The sequence below is a fragment of the Chenopodium quinoa genome, unplaced genomic scaffold (assembly GCF_001683475.1).
Source record: "Chenopodium quinoa cultivar QQ74 unplaced genomic scaffold, ASM168347v1, whole genome shotgun sequence".
NCBI classification, from domain to species: Eukaryota; Viridiplantae; Streptophyta; class Magnoliopsida; order Caryophyllales; family Amaranthaceae; genus Chenopodium; species Chenopodium quinoa.
In genome coordinates this window covers 408,047-414,046 of record NW_018743691.1, presented here as the reverse complement: position 1 = coordinate 414,046, position 6,000 = coordinate 408,047, and positions in this window count along the sequence as shown.

Genomic DNA, 6,000 nt, shown 5'->3' with positions numbered 1-6,000 from the left:
GATTATTCGCAACCGAAGCTCACAGATTTCCCGCACCTTACTCCTACTCCGGCTCTAGATGGAGTTCAATTTGAGATCAAGCCCCAATTTATCACTATGATAGAGAGGAAGCAGTTCAGCGGAGCTAAGGGTGAAGATCCTAATCTTCACATCGCAGATTTCTGCCAATATTGTTACACCATTAGACAAGCCGGGGTCACGCAGGACCAAATCAGGGAGATTCTTTTTCCCTTTTCATTATGTGGAAAAGAAAAATTATGGTTTAATGGTTTGAATAGAATTGCACTTGGTATTACTGACTGGGAAACTCTTGCTTTGAATTTCTATAATAAATATTATCCTGCAGAGAGAACAGCGGTGCTAAAGAGTGCTATTCAGAACTTTGCTCAAGAGGCCGACGAAACATTATATGAGGCTTGGGAGAGGTTCAAGAATCTACAGAGAGAGTGCCCCCACCACAATCTAGCACAATGGCAATTGATCCAAGCATTTTATAATGGACTTGGAAATTCTTCTAGATCAGTACTAGATTCGGAAGCTAGTGGGAGGTTTATGAATTTAAATGTGGATGATGCAGGACAGGTATCGAAGACATGGAAATAAACAATTCCCAATATGGGAATCCGAGGGGGTTTGCAAATAAGGGAAAACATAATGTCGATTTCGTATCCTTTTTGCAAGCTCAATTAACATCTATTTGTCAAAAATTAGATAATCTTACTGCTGCTCCTAACTCTGTAGCTAATGTTTCTGCTGTTGCTAACCATGAAGCTTTTTGTGAAAATTGTGGAATTGTAGGTCATTGGGAGCAAGATTGTAGGAGCTCTATGGAACAAGTTAATGCCTTTCAAACTTATAGGCAAAATAACCCCTATTCCAATTCCTACAATGCCGGTTATAAAAACCATCCTTATCTTTCATACCGGAGTACCAATGTACAAAACCCTCCACCTCCACAACAATCACAACAGCAAACACCACCACAGCAAAAATATTATCATCCTAATGCCGGCCAGAAAAGCCAAACATCACCCTCATCATCTTCCGACCCTGCCATGACAGAAATTAGAGCAACGCTTGCCAATATGCAAAAGCATATGGAGAGTAGGGATGCGCAAATTGATTCTATTCTAGCCCATAATAAAATCATGGACAATCAAATTGCACAACTTTCATCTACCCTACAATCCCGTCAGCAGGGAGCTCTACCATCACAACCTATCCATCCTACAGATCATGCTAATGCAATCACTCTAAGGAGTGGTTCACATTATGATGGATCTCCTATGACAAAGGAAGATGGACCAGTTCCTGATCTATATTCCTCTATACCAAACGGTAATCCTGCTAGCCCTGCAGGGCTACAAATAGATACTAACCCTACTACTGTTTCTATGCAGGGTAAATTGCAAGATAAGGGAGGAGATGTGCAGAGCCCAGTTATCAAGCTTCCATTCCCTAATCGACAACTGAAGAGTAAGCTTGATAAACAATTCGGTAAGTTTTTAGAGGTTGTGAAAAACCTGCAGGTAACAGTTCCTTTCACTGATTTAATCACTCAAGTACCTGCTTATGCTAAATTCATGAAAGACATTCTAACTAGGAAAAGGGCCTTTAATGAAGTAGAAACTTTAGCTTTCACAGAGGAGTGTAGCGCTTATTTGCAAAATAAATCCCCTCCTAAATTAAAGGATCCCGGTAGTTTTTCTATCCCTTGTCACATTGGGAATGTTTTTATTGATAAAGCTTTATGTGATTTGGGTGCTAGTGTCAGTGTCATGCCATCATCTATCTGCGCTAAATTACATATGGGAGAATTAAAAATTACTAATATAACTTTGCAAATGGCAGATCGTTCGGTAAAATATCCCCTAGGTATTTTAGAGGACGTCCCTGACAGAGTTGGTAAATTTTTTATTCCTGTTGATTTTGTTGTTTTTGATATGGCAGAGGACACACAAATACCCATTATATTAGGTAGGCCTTTCCTCCACACTGCAGGAGCTATTATTGATGTGAAAAATGGTAAACTAACCCTTTCTGTAGGTGACGATAATGTTACTTTTAATTTAGGGAAGGTTTTAAAAGGGCCTATGTTAGAGGAAAATTGTTGCTATATTGATACAATTGATATAATGGACGATATTTGTGTTGATAGCTTGCCACAAGTTCTTGCGAAGGATCCCTTACAGGAAGTTCTCTGCGGGAACTTACTCAGCGACAATGCAAGCGTTTGGGGTAATGAGGTACAGGATATTGAAAAGGCTCTTTCCTTAGAAGAGTTAAGCCCCAAGGAGATAATGAAGGTAGTAAATTTAGTTCAGGAATCAAAACCTGCAAAGGTCAAGAAACCTGAGCTAAAACCTCTCCCTTCTCATTTGAAATATGTTTTTCTAGATGAACAGGAACTACACCCCGTGATCATCAGTACTGCACTCACTGACCTACAATCTTCCCAACTTCTAGGGGTCCTCAAAACCCATAAGAAGGCTATAGGGTACAGTATTGATGATCTCAAGGGTATTAGCCCTGATTTTTGCATGCACAGGATTCATCTAGAGGAAAATTACAAGCCCTGCATTCAACCCTAACGAAGATTAAATCCCAACATGCAGGAGGTAGTCAAGAAAGAGGTGATGAAATTACTTGACGCAGGTATCATCTATCCTATTTCTGACTCCAAGTGGGTAAGTCATGTGCAGGTAGTACCGAAGAAGGGTGGGATGACTGTGATAACTAATGATAAAAATGAATTAATTCCCACTAGAACTGTAACAGGGTGGCGTATGTGCATAGACTATCGTAGATTAAATATCGCCACTAAAAAGGATCACTTCCCTCTTCCCTTTATTGATCAAATGCTTGAGAGGTTAGCTAATCACAAATTCTTTTGCTATTTGGACGGGTATTCGGGATTTTTCAAAATTCTGATTCACCCTGAAGATCAGGAAAAGACCACCTTTACATGCCCTTATGGCACTTTTGCATACCGTAGAATGCCCTTTGGTTTATGTAATGCACCTGCTACCTTTCAACGTTGCATGATGAGCATTTTTTCTGATTTCATAGAGTCTATCATGGAGGTCTTTATGGATGATTTTAGCGTATATGGTTCTTCATTTGATTCATGTCTAATTAATCTCGCTAAAATTTTGAAAAGATGTGAAGAGTGCAACTTAGTACTTAATTGGGAAAAATGTCACTGTATGGTGACAGAGGGAGTAGTCCTTGGCCATATTATATATGATAAGGGCATACAAGTAGACAAGGCTAAAATATCAGTGATTGAGCAATTACCTCCCCCAGTCAATGTTAAGGGAGTTAGAAGCTTCTTGGGTCATGCAGGGTTTTATCGCCGCTTTATCAAAGATTTTTCTAAAATTGCCAAACCACTGACACAGCTTTTGCTCAAGGATGCCCCATTTATCTTTACTGACGAGTGTCTTGAGGCTTTTAACAGGATTAAGCAGGCTTTTATATCGGCACCCATCATATGTGCTCCCGATTGGAACCTTCCTTTCGAAATCATGTGTGATGCAAGTGACTTTGCACTAGGAGCCGTGCTCGGACAGAGGAAGGACAAGGTTTTGCATGCTATTTATTATGCTAGCAAAACCTTAGATGAAGCCCAAGTCAACTATGCCACCACAGAAAAGGAGTTTCTTGCTATTATTTATGCTTTAGAAAAATTTAGATCATATCTAGTTGGTTCTAAAGTTATTGTTTTTACTGATCATGCAGCACTGAAATACTTGATAGCCAAGGCGGAATCAAATCCAAGGCTACTCCAGTGGGTTCTCTTGCTCCAAGATTTCAACATAGAAATAAAAGATAAAAAGGGAGCAGAGAACGTGGTGGCAGATCACTTATCACGTATCAGGTATGATGAGGGTAAGGATTCTTTACCTATAGATAATTCTTTCCCTGATGACAACCTGTATGCAGTTGTAAAGCATCACCCTTGGTATGCTGATTTTGCTAATTATATAGTGGGTGGTACTCTGCCTCCTGACATGCCCTACCAACAGAAAAAGAAATTCCTTTATGATGTTAAACATTATTTTTGGGATGATCCTTTTTTGTTTCGTGAGTGTGCAGATGGATTATTTCGCAGGTGTGTTCCCGAATGGGAGGTTCACGGCGTCCTTACCAGTTGTCATACTTCACCCTATGTTGGACATCATGGCCCCACTAAAACGGTGGCTAAGATTAATGAGTCAGGCTTCTTTTGGCCTACTATGTTTAAAGATGCTAACACTTTTGTGCAAGCTTGTGACTCTTGCCAGAGGACTGGCAACATTTCGCGGAGGCATGAGATGCCCCAAACTGGAATTCTCGAAGTTGAAATATTTGATGTTTGGGGTATCGATTATATGGGGCTGTTCCCATCTTCCAATGGGAATTGTTACATACTTTTAGCCATTGATTATGTGTCCAAGTGGGTAGAAGCCATCGCTTCACCAACAAACGACTCTAAGGTAGTCATCAAGCTCTTCAAGAAGATCATATTTCCCAGGTTTGGTGTTCCACGAGCTATTATTAGTGATGGGGGTACCCACTTCCATGAAAAACAATTGGATAACCTCCTCAAGAAGTATGGCGTATATCATAGAACAGGGCTTAGCTACCACCCTCAAACTAGTGGTCAAGTTGAGGTTTCTAATAGAGAAATCAAGGCGATCCTAGAAAAGGTAGTAGCCAAGTCAAGGAAAGATGGGAGCATGAAGCTTGATGACACACTTTGGGCATACCGAACAGCATTTAAGACACCGATTGGTACTTCACCTTATAGATTGGTTTATGGTAAGGCATGTCATCTTCCCGTAGAATTAGAGTACAAAGCCTTTTGGGCGATCAAAGAGCTTAATATGGATTCTAAGGCCGCGGGCAAGAAGAGACTTCTTCAACTCAATGAGTTGGATGAGTTTAGATTGTCAGCATATGATAGTGCGTGGATCTACAAGGAGAAGACCAAGAAGTGGCATGACAAGAGGATCTTACCAAGAGAGTTTTCACCGGGTGATAAGGTTCTTCTCTTTAATTCTAGATTGAAGATTTTCCCAGGAAAGTTAAAGTCTAGGTGGTCCAGTCCCTTCACTGTCACAAAGGTGAACAAATTCGGTTCGGTGGAGTTGGTGAATGACAAAGGTGAAGAGTTCAAGGTAAATGGCCAAAGGTTGAAAGTGTATCATGAAGGTGCCACCATTAGAGATGTGGAGGAGACTCTCCTAACTCCACTTCCAACATGAGCTTCAAGGAGGTAAGAAGGTCGTGCGGGACCTAGATAAACCAGCGCTTTGCGGGAGGCAACCCGTATTTCATGCTTTCTAGACTAGTTTTTCCTTTTTCCTTAATTTTGTTTTTTTAGAGAGGCGAGGAGAGTGATATTTCACCAGTTTTAAGTGTTATTGTACAGGTATGAATTTGACAGGTAAAAAGACTTAGAAAAAATTTGAAGAAAAAAAGAAATCGGAGAAAAAAGGCCTCTCAGGCCCGATAGGGCGAGGCTCGCCCGATCGGGCGCGCAAGCTACCCAGAATTCAGCAACATTTTCGCCCGATCGGGCAAAACAGCCCGATCGGGCGCGTAAGCGAGCTAGAAATCGGAACCATTTTTGCCCGATCGGGCGCGCAAGCTATGTTGAATTCAGAGATTATTTTCGACCGATCTGGCGCTTTTTTTGGAAAATCGAGTGAAAGGAAAAGATATGTCGGGCGAAGCTCGCCCGATCGGGCGAGCAAGGGGCGAAAATTTTATTCGCGTTCGCGCCCGATCGGGCGGAGCTCGCCCGATCGGGCGCGCAACTTGAGTTCTGGAATTTCAAACCTTCGCCCGATCGGGCGCGCCTACAGCCCGTCCCCCCTTTATTTTCTTTTCTCTTCTTTCTTTCCTCACTTTCTCCTTATTTCATCTTCTTCATTTCACTTTCTCTCTCTAAAACCTCCATTTTCAAACCTTCAACTTACACTTCAATCCAAGATCTCCTCCAATTCTTCCATC